The 18,184-nt window shown below is 38.0% G+C and overlaps 1 long non-coding RNA gene across 3 annotated transcripts; it reads right to left on the bottom strand.

Annotated features, from left to right (window-relative positions):
- Positions 1 to 1,047: 1,047 nt before the first annotated feature.
- Positions 1,048 to 10,441, bottom strand: LOC106030586 (uncharacterized). Of its 3 annotated transcripts, XR_007168410.2 has the most exons (5): positions 9,945 to 10,441; positions 8,924 to 9,045; positions 5,680 to 5,822; positions 4,627 to 4,775; positions 1,048 to 3,201 (listed from the first exon to the last, which is right to left on the bottom strand). It is a non-coding gene; the product is annotated as an uncharacterized lncRNA (long non-coding RNA). The 3 variants fall into 3 exon arrangements; XR_010829722.1 differs by having other exon boundaries at positions 5,680 to 9,045; XR_007168411.2 differs by lacking the exon at positions 8,924 to 9,045.
- Positions 10,442 to 18,184: the final 7,743 nt, after the last annotated feature.

Below are 18,184 nucleotides of genomic sequence, written 5' to 3'. Positions count from 1 at the left end.
ATTCGTGAGAGAAACATCTTAAAGCAGAAGAAGTGGAGACAGAAAATAGTTATGATCCATGGGATACCTGAGAGGGAATTCAGTAAGACTGTGACAATTCTGCTAAAAATCTCTTTTTAAATGTCTGTTTCTGAACTTGCAGTATTTACCATGACTATTTCATTCCCAAGACCATCCTTTATTTTGATTATATACACTGTTTTCAGCTTAGAAACAGTTAATGCCCTCCTCAAGAAAAGGAATCGTGAAAAAGAATTTTTAAAAGAAATGTATTACTTGCACTTTTGCTTGTTTGCTTCATTTTTGGTGGTACGAGAAAGAATCTGAAAATTCTTTCTTCAGACTGAAAAGGAAGAAACAGAATAAAGCAGGTTAAAAAACTATTTGTGGTTGGCCGCATCAATAGCATATTGGCTTTTTCCCATGTTGCCCTAGAGGTATGATATGCATATAAATTTACATACCCCCACAAACAGGTACAGAATGTACAGGTGAAGTTATTTGTTAATCCAACAACATGAGTTTAGCATTAATAATCCTTACCCTTACCTGCAGCTAGGTCTGTCTCCAAGAAAATAGAAATATGCAGTTGCTGAATATTACTCTATGATTAACATTTGGCCATTTATTGCTCTCTTTTGGTGTTCCTTGCTGTCAAGTTGACTGAAGGGAATGAAGTGCTGTTGAATTCACCCCAGAATGGCCAAAGAACAAGAATCATACCTTTCTTTCCCCTTAAATAAGATTACAGGTCAACGAGAAAAAGAATTCATATCATCCATTTGAGAAATGGAGAACAGCATGAATTGTAGGCTAGTAAGTGTTATTCTCATACGTCATGGCAGAAATAATTCCTAAAGCACTGTGAGGTTGTTTTTTGTTTGTCTGTTTGTTTTGTTTTCTAGTGACAGAATACACTGGGAGCACAAGCCTCAATGATTTACAATAGGACTCTGCTGTGGTTTAACCCAGCAGACAGCTAAGTACCACACAGCCGCTTACTCACTCTCCCCAGGTGGGATGGGAGAGAAAATTGGAAAGGTAAAAGTGCGAGAACTCATGGGTTGAGATAAGGATGGTTTGATAGGTAAGGCAAAAGCCATGCATGCAAGCAAAGTCAAGCCAGGAATCCATTCGCTGCTTCCCATCAGTAGGCTGGTGTTCAGTCACTTCCAGGAGAGCAGGGCTCAGCACATGCAGTGGTTTCTTGGGAAGACAAACGCCATCACTCTGAACATCCCTGCCTTCCTCCTTCTACCCCAGCTTTTACTGCTGAGCACAACACCACATGGTGTAGGACATCCCTTTGGCCAAGTTGGGTCAGTTGTCCTGGCTGTGTCCCCTCCCTGCCCCCTGTGCACCCCCAGCCTCCTCACTGGCAAGGCAGCACAAGAAGCTGAAAAGTCCTTGGCTCTGTGTAAGTACTGCTCTGCAACAACTAAAACACCAGAGTGTTATCACCATTTTCATTAAAAATCCAGAACACAGCATTGTGTGAGCCTGTATGAAGAAAATTAGTTCTGTCCCAGCCAAAATCTCAACAGCACCTACCCCTTACTCCATACCATTTACGACACGCTCAGGTCCCATACATGTTCATTAATCACCACCTTTTAATTAATACACAGATATTATTCCCTTGGTCTAAGGATCACCTCTTTGAAATGTTCATAAAATGTTCATAAAACGTCCACTGAGTTCTTTTAGTCCATGACTTATCTTCCATCTGTTATGGTGGTCATTCAGGACAGGAAAGGTGGTGTGTTGCATGGAGTTATTGGATGCCAAAGCCAGCTCAGGTCGGGTCACTGCTGCACTTGCTATCTGTCTTGCAAGGCTCATCCTCCATTGGTTTGAGTGGTTCATGCTATAGGAATTTCCTATAACATGCAATTCAGATCGTGGGTTAAAACACTTTAGAGGAATCCATCACAATCTCCACCCCTGGTTCCTTCAGACCAAGCTACAGGGTTTAACATTGCAATGAGCTCCCTTCCTTTCGCATGGTCTGGCTAGCAGCAAAGGGTTGGAGATTGTAATGCGTATGCCTTATCCATTACTTATATTCTGAAATTTCTTCTGAAATTCCAACTATCATTCAATTCATAAGCAGTGGCACAAAACGGGATGAAGGCAACACGTAACTCAGTATCATGCCAAAGTAGTTTTTTTTTTTTTAAAGAATAGAGGAAATTGCACAGGATAAAATACATGTTGACTTTTGTTAGTTATTTGTTAAGTACCACATAACATTCAGACAGGGATAAATACAATTCAGTGAAACTACTATAGTTTCTGTGAAACTACTATACATTGACTTGTTCAAGCTGTCACAGAAAAACAAAGCATATGTGGGGTTGTTAATAAAGACTAAAAGTATCATCCACAAAATAAAGAAGAAACCATTTCCTCAAATTCTGTGCAGGACTTGATTGTTTCAGCTGTCAGTGTCATTGGACAGTTTAGGAACTGAAATAAAGGTGTGATTCTCTACCACAGATTTTTATTAGACTAAAACTAGTGTAAAGAGATGTCAGATCTCTACTGCAAATGGAAGTTACAGCTGCTGTCTGAACACCTAATTAATTACTCTGTTACATGACTCTACAGTTTATAAAGAACTCTTAGAAAATCCTGTCTCTGATGTAAGATTAAGATAAGGTGATAATCTTACACTAGAGTAAAAGGATATCAGCTGAGTCAGTTGGCCATACAAATGCATTTTTACTCATGGAAATCTGGACTAACTTCACTGAATTTTGCAAAGTTACACTTGCGTAACCAAGAGCCACTAGCTGCCTACCTATGAGTCAGAGGGCATGTCACAAAAAGGAAAGCAGTCTTATTTTTATCAGTCACTGGCACCATAAACCATGAACTTCAACTGATACCACCGATTGGCTTAAAATTGCATTTTAATGATAGAAATGAATAGTCAATGTTGAGAATTCTCTCTGCCAAAGTTAATGATGGATTTGTTTGTTTGCTTTTTTACCTACAAGTTATGACATTGTGATGGGTGTTCATCGAAGAACTCGTTTTCAGCTTTTTCCAATTCAAATGCTTCTTAAAGGTTGGTTCTCAAAATGGTTCTCAAGGCATCTGTCTCAAGGATCTCTCGGAGGATGTCTCTATGTACCAGGTCTCAGGTTTATACTGTTCCTGTTCCTTTTGTCTGTACTTGCATACTGTCTGGAGGCCCTGATGAGGACAAAAACACTTGCTTGAAATAGTTTTCAATATTCGTTGAAATGGCTTTCAATAGATCTTGACCTCATGCAAGTGTGAAGAGCATTCAAATAAAGACAGCAAGTGGGAGATTCAAAACAAACTAAAGGAGACATTTTTTACATACGACATATGTTTAATGAAACTCCTTAACACAGGATAGTGAGTGCTAAAAAATTATATATGTTTAAGAAGAGACAAGATAAGAACACTGAAAAGAAATAAACAGGGGATGATTAAACGGACAGAAATCATTTCTATGTCAGGTAGTCCCTGCACTACAAACCATTGTCAGCTGGGAATTTTTTCAGAGCAATTGTCAATATATTATTCCTCTAAACTTGTCTTCTTTCCTAGGCATTTGCTTTAGGCTTTTGTTCAAGACAAGAGTCGTGCAGAATGACCTAATACAGCCTCTCTTCTGTGATGCTCCTTGGCTTGTTTTCATATACAGAGTACAAAATGGACTTTAAAACAACAAATGCTGAAACAGATGGTTATATCATGGCCTGGTTCTTCCCCCTCCCCAGGACTTACCAGTTCTATATATCAAGACAGACACCCTTTAATCCCAGCCTGTTTTCAGTTCCTGGGCTTTTATTTCCTTACAAGGAGCGAAATGGGAGATTAAGGCAGTACATGTAAAGGCCCTGGTTCTGCCTTCATTGTTTCCGCCTTTAAATGTTTGCCAAGATATGGCTTATCTCAGACTGTTCTTGTTTGCTTTTCTTACAGACCAGTATTTAACTGCACAAATAACCCAACAGTCATGTTAACATAATGTATTCATTAACTATTTTAGCAGTTCCTCATCCATCACTGTGAATATTAGAGCTTGACCTGGACACAGAAGCTATTGTCTTTAAGGACAAGCATCTATTTGGTTTACAGTTCATTCAACTGAATTAGCTTGAAGTGATGATAAGCACAGCTGAGGTTATTTAAATGTGGAGGAATATAATCTGAAACTCCAGATTTATATTTTCTTTACACTGTGGAGTTGTCTGTAATTGCTATTGTCAAATGTAGTTTTGAAAGAGCACAATGGAAAGCTGCATTTTCTTATTTTTACTTCAAGTGATTTTGCAGCTGCAACACTTTTCAATACCTGCTTTTAAATTTATACATGTTCTGTGAGAGAGCAGACCTTCCTTCCTCAGCAAAGATGGTGCTTCTGGTACAGCAGAACTAGAACTAATCCTCTACAGTGCAGTGGGAGGACCCAGGGACATAGCTCCATATCCCAGGGGCTGATGGTATTCTGGCACTTGGGGATCACGGTGAGAGGCAAGTCACATATCAAATAGCAGAAAAATATGAGGAGTAAGGGTTAAAAATCACAAGGAATAAAAAACTATTTCTCTAGATTCTCTGGGGAAGCACTGTGTCTTTTCTTACCGTCTTTACGCGCGCCTTTTCCTTCTCATACATGTTTCCAATCCAGTTCACATCCACAAACTGAATGCCTCATACAGCTTGGCAATTCTTTGTTGGTGGATAAATTCAAAGCATTGCTTGTCTACCAGTCTGTAGATTTAATAATTTAGCTGTAGAAAAAAAAGGAGCACTGTTTGTTTTTTTTTTTTTACCATTTAGAATAGAAGAAGGTTCGTTCCTGAACAGAGGAGAATGAGTTCAGAATGAGTTCTGCTGTAAAAGTCCGAGGTCAAGCCAAAGAGTTCAGTCCTTGCTACTGTCATGCCAGAACCTTTTATAAACTCTGATTTCACACCAATATATAGATGACTACTCTTGGTTGTACTTTCTTAACTGGATTTTTTCATGTAAAAACAAATACGCCTCTTCCCAGTCTCATGGCAGAGCACTGGGTACAAGCTGCAAACACTCTCGGGTAACTTTCATGTTTAATTTACAATTGCAACACCCAACCTCACCCTGACGTTTATAATCTTCTCAAGAAGTAATAGATCATAATAACTGTTTTTATATCCACCAGAATTTTAGAAGTCAAATTTTCACTGTGTGTAGTACATAAATGGACATAAGATATAAACCATTTAATAAAAATGTTTACATTTTAAACTCCCAAAGGCTTCCCTGATGGTCCATGTTTACAATAGATTAGATTTATCATATAGCTACTTTATGAGGGCTCTGAAGTTACAGGACTGAGACTGAATCCATTTGGCTTGTTTCACTTTTGGACTTTCCCTTCTACTTAGCTGTCAAACAGCAGAAGTAGTATGACCCAGAGTTTTCTTGGTCAATGAAAAATAACTTTTAATATGCAACTTATCTCTTTCAACAGCATTTCCATTGACAAAACATTAGTGGTCTTCCAGGATAACTATAAATAACGTTTTTTTGGAGGGAGCGGGAGTGGGTGGTGGTTAAATGGCAGGATCATTCTGTACCTTTGGAGAAGTTATTTCCCAGTACAATTCTAAGTCAATAATCCAACTGTTGGAAAGTTTTTGATGCACTACTCACCAATTTTGCCATATGGTCTGTACCACCAAAATGCCTTCAGGCTTGTTTTGGAAGGTCCAAAGCAAAACATTTCTCACAAGCAAAAGAAGATTTGGGTGTTGTCAGGAAAGTTTTCACGGACAGTGAAAAGCACCAGCAGCTTACTGAAATGCAGAGAAAAAAAGAACGACATGCAGTAATAAATCACAGAATCACAGAATGTTAGGGATTGGAAGAGACCTTGAAAGATCACCTAGTCCAATCCCCCTGCCCGAGCAGGAACACCTAGATCACATCACACAGGATCGCATCCAAGTGGGTTTTGAATGTCTCCAGAGGAGACTCCACAACTCCCCTGGGCAGCCTGGTCCAGTGTTCTGTCACCCTCGCCGTAAAAAAAAGTTTTGTCTCAGATTTAAGCGGAACCTCCTATGTTCCAGCTTGCACCCATTGCCCCTTGTCCTATCATTGGGTGTCACTGAGAAGAGCCTGGCTACATCCCCCTGACACTCACCCTTTACATATTTAAATAGTGTATAATGGACATAAAGACAACAATTGGCTCATGAGATTTAGTATTTTATATATAATACTTAATATTTAGTAATTATATATATGTTTAGTTACATTTCAATAAAATGAAATACTATTTTTCCTCTTGAAGAGAAAGATTACATGTATGGTTACCGTTCTGAAAAGCAAAAAGGAAATAAAATTAAGACACTTTGCAAAGTGCAATATCCAAATGAATTTCAAAGATGATTTTCATCTTTCTACAGTTAAATATATCTTAATTTTTTCTAAAACAATGAAAATATAAAATTTCCACATGCTCTATAGATTAAAATTTTTACCTACAACTGATTTTAGAGTACAATCTGATTCAATGACAGATATTCCAAAACATTAATATATCAAAGAAGATATTTATATTTACTTTGTGATGTTGTACAGTTAATGTGGTTTATTTATAAATTTTATTAATCCTTATGTTTTATTTAATAAATTGTATAAAAATAACATAACACTGTTTTTATCTTATACATAATACATATTGGTTATTAGGTTTATTATATATTTTGTTAAATTCACTATCATCACTATAATCAAATTCATATTATTTATGAAACAAAAGTAATAGTAAAGTTATTATTAAAGGTAAAGAAAGAAATGGAACTTGAGGAGGGGGAGGAAGACAAGGGAGCAACCAAGGAGAACGAAGAAAATCTGAGTAGCAAAAAAAAAAAAAAGAAAAAATTGCATGGGATACACGAGGACAGGTGTACAGGAAAGAAACAGAGAGAATGAGAGAATCAGATTCCATGAGATGGAGAATGCCATTCGGTATCCACTGAACTCAGCTGAATTTGGAAGCTGTTCATCATCTAACAGGACTATCTAGCATTTTCAAGAAAATAAATGCCAAATAAATGGAAAGCATAACTAGACATAGACTTGGAGGGACTGAGTCACAGAGATCAAATAATAAGGAAGCAAATAATGTATAGCAGGAAAGAAAGAAGAAAGGTTGAAAGGTCTTCAACAGGTTGAAGAGATAAGGGGGCAAATGATAGCTTGAAAAATGATAACCAGAAATCACCAGAAATCAATAATATTTCACAGAATGTTATTAGAGAGAGGGAGGTGGGAAAAAGAAATGGAGGGAGGGAAGGAATTTCATGGTAAAAAGTGAAAAAAATGGGAATGTAGGGAGAGAAACCACACAAGATACGAGAGAAATCCAGTGTGAAGCAAAATGCTGGTGAAGAAAAGAAGGAAATGTATAAAGATGGGTGGAGGCCTGGAGAAAATCCCAGTTGTCAGAGCTGCAAAAGAAGAGAATGAGAATGGAAATTTGAAGAAGAGTTAGCACAATAAAGAATAAAATTAGAGACAGAAGCATGAAAGAGATCAGTGCAAACATTCATTTATTTCAGAAATGAAGCTATGCTGTGCATATTTGTCTGTCTGAAAATATTTTTAGGGAAAAGCATTTTTCCTTTGTACAAGCAAAGGAGAAACAGTACAGCAAAAGAAATGGAGCAGCACTGCCTAATGTCTAATACACTTAACATTAATATTTTTCTGATCACCAACTCCTTGCCAGCCAGCTCTTTTCTAGTGAGTCCGACCTATAAATTTTTTCAATGCAGTAAACTCAATCATGACCAAAGCTCACAGGCATGGGCACCAACCTTTCGTGCTTTTGATTGCTTGCTTGAATGGCTGCATTGGCCTAAGTAGTACTCTCCATTGAATTGAGCAACTTAACCTTTTGCACTGTGGCTAGTTCCACTGTCCCTTGTCAGGACACAAAACAGAGGGGCAACAGAGACTGGGATGAGGAAAAGAAGGAGCAGAAAACTGATGCTTCTCCATCCCTCGTCCACATGAAGGCCATAAAAGCTTCTGCTTCTCTCACTATGCGACATAAATGCTCACAGATGAAAAATGAAATGGAGGAAGCAGAAAGAAGGTTGACACTGAAAAACAGAGGAGATCCTTCATGATATTATGGAAGAGGCACAGAAATGGCAGAGAGATCATGGGTGGTGATCCTCTACTGGTGTGTCATGAGAACTGCAGTGCTGCCAGCTGGGTGGCCCACAGGTGGCCCATGGCTGCGGTCCATCAGGTATGCACATACCTCTCACTCCCACCCCGCCATCATGGCTGCCAGTTTCATTAATGCACCTGCTGAGGGCCCGCTGGGCTCCTCCGACTGCCCGAGGCCTTGGTGCAGGCAAGGTCCTCTGGCCGGTCAGAGCTTGTTCAAACTGGCCATGAAAAGAACTGGCAGCTCTCTACTGTGAGGGTACCCAAGCACAGGCACACATTGCTCAGAGAGGTTGTGGTCTCCCTCCTTGGAGATATTCAAAAGCTGTCTGGACATGGTCCTGGGCCACTGGCTCAAGGTGGCTCTGCTTGAGTGGAGGGGTTGGACCAGATGGCCTCCAGGGGTCCCTACCAACCTGTGGTTCTGTGAAGGCAATGACCTATCCCTTCCTTCTAGGAGGTGGTGGTCTTTGATGTCCAAGACCCTCTGTACCCATGAGGGATGAAGCAAAGGCTTGTGAGGTGGGGAGGACTCACAAGCCAGTGCCCCCAGTACTCCCATGGTTGCCCAGCTTCTGCTCTGTTTTTGAAGAGGTTCCCCATAGCCCATGTTCAGTCTCCTGAGCAGCTGGGGCAGGTTCAGTGGTCATAGCTGAACTCCAGTGACCTCAGAAAAGGACAGGAAGGGATGGGAGGCAGCTGAACTTACTTTTGCAGACGACAGCACTTGGGACTTTAGGAGGGGGGAAGTCAAGTAACTGTGCCCTGAGTGGAGCAGATGACACAGTTGGCCAAGTAAACGTGAAATACCTAGTCAGCCTGTTCTTTTCTCTGCATGAAAAATGAGAAGAGTGTTGCTATGAGGACTTGTTAATGTTTTTTAATAATCTGGAAAATAGAAACTTAGTAATTAATTGCATATTATTAGTATTTATTCTCAAACTAGGATGGAAACTCTTCTGTCATAGATGATTCATGATAGTATGAAGCTGCCAGTGTCACCTATGATGTCAATTCCTTGGCAAGAGGGAAGCTTTCTAAAGTAGACTCTGAAATGACAATTTTTATCTTGATCATTCATCACAGTTTTCTTCATGGTCAAGAATGCCTTTCTCTGAATGATCATATTGTTGAGATAATTAAAACAATATAAAATAAATGGGATGAATAAATGTGTTTTTCTTACAAAACTCAGCATTGAACAAGGAGTATTCTTTTGTGACTAGATTTCTGCATGCAGCAAGGGTGTTTATAGCAATACAGATGGCTTGTGATTCAACCTTAATTTAAGTTTCTGGCTAGCTCATGCTTTGTATCAACCGGAATTATAATTTTAATACCAGTTCTGTATTTAATTCCAAAACCGTTGGAGTTGTGTATTTGTTTACATATTTTGATCCAAGATAAAATCTAAATGGCAGTAAATAAACAGCATCATGAAATCACTATTTATTTATCAGTACTAACAGAATTCATTTGGAGTGAACTAATTTTCCAAAAGGGGGTTTAAAGGTCTTGTGGGTTGTTTTGGTTTTTTTTTATGTCTTTTTATTATTATTAATATTGTATTTATTTTCAAGCATTTAAACTTTATTAGCATGTTGCTGAAAATGCTGGATTTGTGGTGAATACTGTTCTCACTTGTGCCTTTCTGTGTAATAGGCTTTAAGTTAGTAAATACACTTCAGAAGTTATGGGCTCCAAGTACAGATATTTCCTTACAATCTTACCTTTTGGGAAAAGCACCCTGTGGAAATTTTCTTTTCTCCTGTAAAATACAGTAGTTTAATAGTTTTACTACTTTGCTCTGCTATTTTTATAGACTGATTATTGTACATAGATACATTATGAAAGTATATACCAGGAAGAAAGAAAATTTGCTTAAGCTGTAACAACATTACTAGTACAAGAACAATGGGGTATGACTAAACTATGAAAGCTGGAAATAAGCTTAGGTTACAAACTTTAATCATTGAAGAAGTGAGATTCTGCAGTAGATGCTTTGCAATAGATAGGGGGGCCAGAAGCCAAACTTATTTTAAGACACAACCTGACAGAAAAGTTTGACACACCGAAGAGGTGTCATGGGAGGAGGAGGCATGATTTTGGCGTTTTCCATGGTAGTTTACAATTTAAAGCCTGATGCTGTGAAAAGGGACAGAACTATTTTAAGTATGAACAAGTAGCTTCCAGCCCTTTGATCTTTGACCTCTGCACCCAAATGAGGAGATGGCCTCAAAAATTGATAGTTTAAAAGCACTGGTTCAAAGACTTGTAAAAAAAAAAACAGGAGAAAATAGAGGCGTTTCAGGGCAGACATGAAATGCAAACTAAGGAAGAGAAAAAGCAACAAAAAGTACTTGACAAAATGGTGCCTTTTTGTTTGTGATAAACCCGCTCTTAATTCTCTCCACTTAGCACTTTGTTTCAGATGAAGAAAGGAAATAGACTTGCTGAAATTCATGTAATAATGATAAGCAGGGGAAGCAATGCCCCGAAACTGAGCTCTCTTTTTAGACCTCCAAATCCAGAATATTAAAATTATTAGGCTTTTTGCAAATCAGCTGTGGCACAAAGCTTAGGGGATACTCCTCAGATATCTCTAAAAGAAGCATAGTGGGACAAATTTAGGCAAGTTCTTAGTATGTGCTTTTTTATTCCTGAAAGTGAAGTAAACAGCTAATAGGATGTTCCCCTCACTTGTTTATAACCAACCACCAGACTGTGAGCATGCATTAGCAATTTCAGTAAGACTAAACAGTAACAATGAAGGTTCATGTTTCTTAGGAAAGAAAGGGAAGGAAAACACAAAGATGTGAATTTAAGGAAGCATATTTCAGTACCTTTATAGTGTATGTTATACTTTACCTATAATTTAATGTAGGAACAAGAGGAGTTCAGGAGAGATGACGATTTCTTAAGCAGTCTGTTATATCAACTATTACAATGAGGAAGAAGAAAGAAAATGTACCGAGATGTTTTTAGGCAGATTTGAAGTTCTCTGTTTTCCTCAAAACACATGGCACCATCCAAATTAGGCCAAATTATGACCAGTGTTAATCAATAACCTAAGAATATAGGCCCAATTCATAGAATAAAATATATCTTCCTCTAGTTAACTATGTCAAAAGTTATCAGAACTGAACTTTAAAAAATTTTTAAAAACTTTAAAAAAGTTATCAGAACTGTTAGCTGAAATACAAAGCAGAAGTATATATTAATTCGTCATTGTTTGTTGGGCTACTTCTGTTACAGGCCTGGAAAAGTTTTCAGAAATCATACCTCATCTTCCTTACACACACTGTATCAGTCAGACTCCAGAGACCAAAGGGAAAAAATAATCTATCATGTACAAAAACTCTGTTTTAAACACAGCAGCAAGGTTCACTTTCAAACAGAGGTACTACCATTTGGAAAATTATCTAGTGTTTTCTTAAAGCTACTTGAACAGACAGTGTGGAGTCATTGCCACTTGAGAAAATTATGCAAATGCCTTACCCAAACACTCCTGACCATAAACCATGTACTTGTACTGAGCTCCTTTTGGTAAGCACAATGGATACACTTCATCAGCAAATCTTCAAGTGTAGTCATGTAAACCCCATAAACATTTGGCATGGCTAGGCTAGAAAGGAAAATTCCACATGCACTCACCTGAAATCTAGCTGTCTCCCATGTAGTACAGTTAAGAATAAGACAGTTGCTAAAATAATATATGTAGGTGTTTAATGGACTTTTCTCCAGCTTAAGGAATGAAGAAATACATGTTCCCAAACAGCTAATTAGCTCCATTTTTAAATCTGTCCCATGTTCAATATTTCATTGCAAGCAGAGAAGTGAAAAAGCTTAATATAAAAACTACACAAATAAGCACTTGCACTTCTGTTGAACTTTCCAGCTGGTGACGTTGGGGAAGCTCTCGAACAGTGGGAGCCAGATTGAACAACCACTGCTTATTATTTTGAACACTTTTTCAGAAGTCACATTGAACCTAGTCAGGCCACTTCCAGAGTAAGTTCGGTGAACGAGAAATTTACAATTGGTAGCCAGTGAATTAACTGGTCTGATCTAAGTTTTAGATAGTCTGAATATGAGACTCAAATAATAAAACTCAGAAAATGTTAGTGCAACTATAGAAGAAAAAAAAAAGTTTCCACAAGCTTTTGTAAAATTAAACTTTTGCTTTTGGATAAATTACCAATCTATCAGACTGATCACTGTCACACCATGCTCTATCAGACATGCCCATTATATGCAAGTGGTTTAAGGAATTTTATTATGTGAAAATAACCTGTTTCTAAACCTTACCTTTGTACATTACTCCCACATGAATTGCATTATATATGGACATTATATATTATATATGGACATTAACTGTGGGCCTGACCTCAGGGGTCCTAACTGCCCACAGTCTTACTGAGTTAGGTGAGAGCTTTAAACTCCCAGTAGCCTTGATAATTAGACTGATACATTCTCATATGCAGTCATGCAAAGGGCATTGTGTTAAGATGAAGTATTCACAATATTAAATGGATCTCTGTTATTTAAGGTCTGGAGAATTGGCATTGTCCTTTGCAGATTACTGCAAGAAACTTTGTTATATTTATCTGTGATGGAATTTGAGTGTTGAAGAAATGTAAAGTTAGAAATATGCATGTATTTTCCTCATGGAAAGCTAGGAAATACCAAAAGTATCTGTCATATCAATTACAGCTAATGCCAAGCAGCTATTATTACCAAGAACTTTGCATTAGAGCATATAAAACTTGATAAATTCCCTACTTTCTTAAGCTCAGCAAGCGATTACTTTAAATTAAACCATTTTGCTAGCCAGAATCAGTCTGTGCAACTCCAATATCCTTACACAAAGCACCGTAAATACAAATGGCAGCAGCGATATAATAGGCAACATTAAAATAGGCCATTATCTCATGGAAAAAAAATAATATATGTACATATATATAGAGAGAAAAGTCTGCATAAGGTTTTGCCCTTTATTCTTGTTTTGAAAAGGTTTGAAAGGGACACCACCACCCCTCCAATTTTCCTATTCCCATAGTCAAAGCTAGGACTCTACCAGCTCTGGTAAAACTGTTAAAATAAGGAAGCATTCTGTTTCTGTTTTTTCTCATTTGTGACACAAGTATTTAACTCAATCCTACTGTATTGTTACAGTATTAGTGTTAATGAATATGTCTCATTTAGTTTTGTTAAGCACCTTTAGACTGCCAAATGGCCAGTACTGTTGAAGTACACCATATAACTGTGACACAGTAACATTAGACAATGTCAGCCTCCTATTCCAAAATTCAGTTCTGTGGTTACATGTCAACAGGACACAACATTACAAAAAGTGCCCACAGCCAGCAGGAGCCTGGGGAACTGCAGGTTACAGGGCAAACATCCCAGATTAGAACCACTCCTGTGCAAACAAACACAAGATGAAGGACTGCAGTGTAGCAGGACAAAACCACTTTTGAGGCAAGGTCCTGTGGAGAGATTAATTATAATACATACAAAAACATAACATTTATTAAAACCTAATAAATCGTTAATGGACGTAAGCAGGGAAGTTACTTACTGCTGTCTTGGATTCATGTTCTAAACTGTGGCTGAAATAGAGTATCTCCTTAAACATAATCATTATTGAATGGGTCAATAAACCATGTAAAAATAATACTTGTTTCCTAGCATAAAGAATCCCCAACAAAATGTTGTTTAGTAATGCTCTCACACACAATAAGCAAAGTCTATCTGCTCATCACAAGACTACATCCCGTGATTGTATCTCCTCCACAACACAGTATTACATGCACTGCAGCATAGCTTTCTATCATCAGCTGTGGATTTATTCTTTATTCAAAAACAAATACAATGAGATTGTCTTTGACAATGAGAACTTACCTTAGGGTAATCAGTATGCTAATACAACTTAGCTTTTTGCAGGTCCTGTTTCAGAGTCTCCATAAATGTTTTCCTGGTTCATTTTCTCTCCCATAACATGATGGTGCTGAAGCATCAGTAGGAAGCATTAAGCCAAAGCCTGCATTTCAAATCTAATTCTTGCTGAGGCAAGAATTCTGCCTCTTCCTTACAGTCCTTGCTCCACAGAAAGCTGTCTTGGTGTTTCCTTTATGCAACATAATCTGTATGAACCAGAACACCTTTTGCAGTTTGGAAGACCAAGAAAAGTTTTTCAGTCTTTCTTCAAGGCAGTTGGTCTGAGGAAAAAAGGTATCTCCAGTCTTTAAATAATAATACCTGCCTCTTTACTTCAAGATGTATGAAAGAAATTTCATGGCTGATCTGACTGGTACCTTGACTTTATTGTCCCTGCTCTGAAGAGGCTGTCTTTGGGCTGTCTTGTGAATGTCAAGCACAAATGACTTAGCCTTGTGTCCTTTTTTTCCTTCCGTGTCTTTAAGAAAAAGATATGAATGTGCTTGAACATGTTGGGCACCTAGCTGTCCAAACACTTTGAGGGATTTCTGAGTTTAAGCATTGCCACTCGTGTTGGGTTAGAAGCTTGGTTTGCTTCTCCTCCCATATTTCACACAAGGCTTGGGGATTGCAATGAATTTCATACAGTTACGGCTGGACTTCCACCTCCATGTGCTGCTACAAATGGACAACTGCAGTCTCAGCTGATGTTGCCGGTGCTGCTGTTCCTCCAGCCATTTAGGGAAGATTTTCATCTTTCCCTTTGTGCAAAAGAATCCTGAGAATTTCTTATAACACAAAAGAATTGGCAGAACATATATCCAGTATATCCAGTATTAAGAAAATTAAGTAAGCACAGTTATCTTTTAGCTTTTATGTACATATATATATATATGAGAAATCTGTTGTCTTTTTATTTGCTTAAGTTTCCTTATATCACAGTCACAATTTACACAACAATAGAAAAAATTAAATCAGCTATAGCTTTTTGGTTCTCTTTCAAGTCCAAAGAATAAAAAAAATTATGATGCTGTTCTGGAGTCAGTCCTAAACATACATTCTTGGGACTTGTTTTAAAAAGCTTCTTTATTCCAAAAATAACTCCATATTCCAAAATTGTTGATTCAGTATGTGCTGCCCATCTTAAAAGCTTAAACAGCTTTTAAAAACTTAAGCTCTGCATGTATTCTTTGTTTCTGAAAGGTATTGTGAAGCTTTCATCGTCTCTGTAACAGGTTGATTAAAACAAAACTTTTCAAGGCAAAGACTTAAAACATGACTCATGGCATAATGACTTTAAAATCAAATTCAGATCTGATGTAAGTAGATGCATCGCTAATTTTTTTGTAATAATGACTCATACCAGCTCTGACTGTGGCTCTATTAGAAACTACAATCTTGATACCTCCATTACTGCAACATTGGCCAATTTTGTTTCCTCCTTAACTTTTAATGGCTTCTGCCTCTGTGTTTTAGAGCAGTCTGAGTTAGCACAATGGAAGGGTCCACAACTCATTAATGCACCAGATTTGGACAAAGGGCATCTGGCCTCAACTAGCACAGACTGCCTGTGAGTTCTCGTCTCTGAGGCTATTTCTATTAAAGGAGTCAACAAGCTAAGCAATAAGTCCTTCTACTGCCTCTGGCTCTGGGGTGCAATCCAGACCTCTAGTTTGGTGTCAGGCTTATGATAAGGTGTCTGAGGAGAGTTATGCAGCTCAAAGCAGATGTACATTTCTGAACAGCAGTCCAACTTAAATATCTGTATTAGGGAGCAGGCTTCACTATGCAGTCAAGAGACGTATTTCTTCACAGTCTTTCCCTCCACTGGTTTCAGTTCAAGTGAGAGATAACAAATACATCCCACAAAGTGGCAATCCAGGAACCTTTGTCCACCACAGGACAGCCACCCACAGCTAAGCAAGAGAAGATGATGGTGCTTCTCTGCTGCTAGACACCTACTACAGTTCATTTGTCCCCTAGAATCTGAATTCCTTCCTCTTCCTGTACCCATGTTACGCACCTAAAAATATTATTTCCATGAAGTCAGCATTTGCTAACTCCATTTTTAAATACAGCTGCCAGAGAAGGCTGTGTGGCAATCCCTGCTCTCCATAGCATAGCTGAATGACTGCAGTCTCAGCCTTCCACTTGTTCAAACCATGCTTAGTCAAAGGAATTGCTTCTGACTCCTCCAACACCAGACGCATTTTGTGCTCATAAATCAGGCAAAAGAGGGAGCCGGACTCTGCAGCCTACTGCATAGGGCACATATCTACAAAGGAGGAGCTTTTCTCTCTACTTCTGACTCTTACCAACTTCATATTCAGTTGGGGAGATTTCACTTTCTGTGAGGTAAATGCCTCAGCAACCAGGTGACAGAAGCAGTGGTCTTCTCACACCTGGTCTAGCCCCGTGAATGATGTATTTTCTGTTGCACACAGACATCACCTGCTAAAACACTTGAAGTTAGGTAACCTTTCTGAATAAAGCCCTAAACGAGCAATTTTCAGGATAGCAACACTTTCTCAACAGACAGAACTTTTTGTCCAGTTTAAATGCAGGAGCATTCAGCTTCTGACTTAAATGATCAACTAATGATGCAGATTAAATAACACAGCACCAAATATGTCTGTCCTCAAGCCTCTATATCCAGTGTTAGCAATGGTATCATATCCTGCTATAAAGCTACCAAAAGACAGCAGCCGATGATGTCTTACGTAGAAACAGAGTGAAGGGGAACACATACCCACACAGAACTATTCTAGTAACACCAACAGTCCGACTTGTTCCCTCTCTGCATGATCCCCAGCTCTGCCTGAAAAGTAATTTCCTTTAGAGAAGCTACTTCTTTAGTCATAGATAGGCATGCAAAGAACATCTTTAATCCTTCCCAGGCTGCTGGTGGGGACTGTATCTGCCTTCAGAGGGATTTAGACAGTGTTTACAATCCTATAAGCATCTCAAAAATTGCACAATAAAGCAGAGTTTGGACCAAGAAAGGATGATTATCATTTTGTCAATTTGAAAAAAAATCAATTATATTTTCATCATTTTAACTTTAGAACTGGATTTTTAAATAAATGTAGTAATATATGTAACTGTCAATTATCTGTTTTTAGCAGAACAACCAGGAAAGGGATAAAAAGGGATATTATACAGAATATATATATAAATAATCTGAATTAGATTAATATGGAATTATTCTGTGTGTTAGTTTACACAATACTCATTTATACAATTATTTGTTTTTTGAACTGTAGTAAAATTAATGCTGATGTAATGCTAAAATGAAAATAGCTAGAATTCAAGTCTGCAAATTCCAACAGATTCTTCCCCCAACATCAAGCTTATCCACAGCTTAACTATTTAATGGTGCAACATTTTTAACAGCACATGGAATAAAGCACCATGACTGTAATTTAGAAATAAAAACAGATATCAAAATGCTACTGAAGTACTGTATGAGTGAGTTAATAGTATTGTAGGAACTCTGGCTTCTGGAATTTCCTGAGTTTTGCGTGCCTGACTTTCTGACTTGGTATTGCACCAAACCTAAAAATTTCCTTTTAAAGAAAGGAACGAAGAAAAAATATACTTTGTTTGGGATTTTTCTACATGTTTGACTTCCTCAACCCATCTTGTAAATTTCCTAAGTGCAGCTGTACACCTCTTTGTCTAACATGAACTAAACAAAGAGACGAATTTATTAAGGCGGCCTCAGTGAAGAATAATCAATCATATGCCTTATTGCAGAGCAGTGTTCTCTAGTTAGCTAGATCCACTACGTTTCACCTAGTTTGTCTCCTGCCATTTCTAATCATCATGAATTAGACAAGGCATAACAGTCTGCTCTTTAAATTCTAGTAGCTCCTTGCTCTGAAAATTAAGACTTAAGTCAACTAATAAATGCCTTTAAAAATATGATATGCAACAGTGGATATATGACTGTGAATCTGGACAAGGTATTTATACTCTTCCTACTTAATGTCCCATCCACTCATTTCTTGTCTGTTTTGACAGAAGCAGC

The sequence above is a fragment of the Anser cygnoides genome, chromosome 2 (assembly GCF_040182565.1).
Source record: "Anser cygnoides isolate HZ-2024a breed goose chromosome 2, Taihu_goose_T2T_genome, whole genome shotgun sequence".
NCBI classification, from domain to species: domain Eukaryota; kingdom Metazoa; phylum Chordata; class Aves; order Anseriformes; family Anatidae; genus Anser; species Anser cygnoides.
Note: the sequence above shows the minus strand (reverse complement) of the source record. Positions and strands in the feature narration are given on the sequence as shown.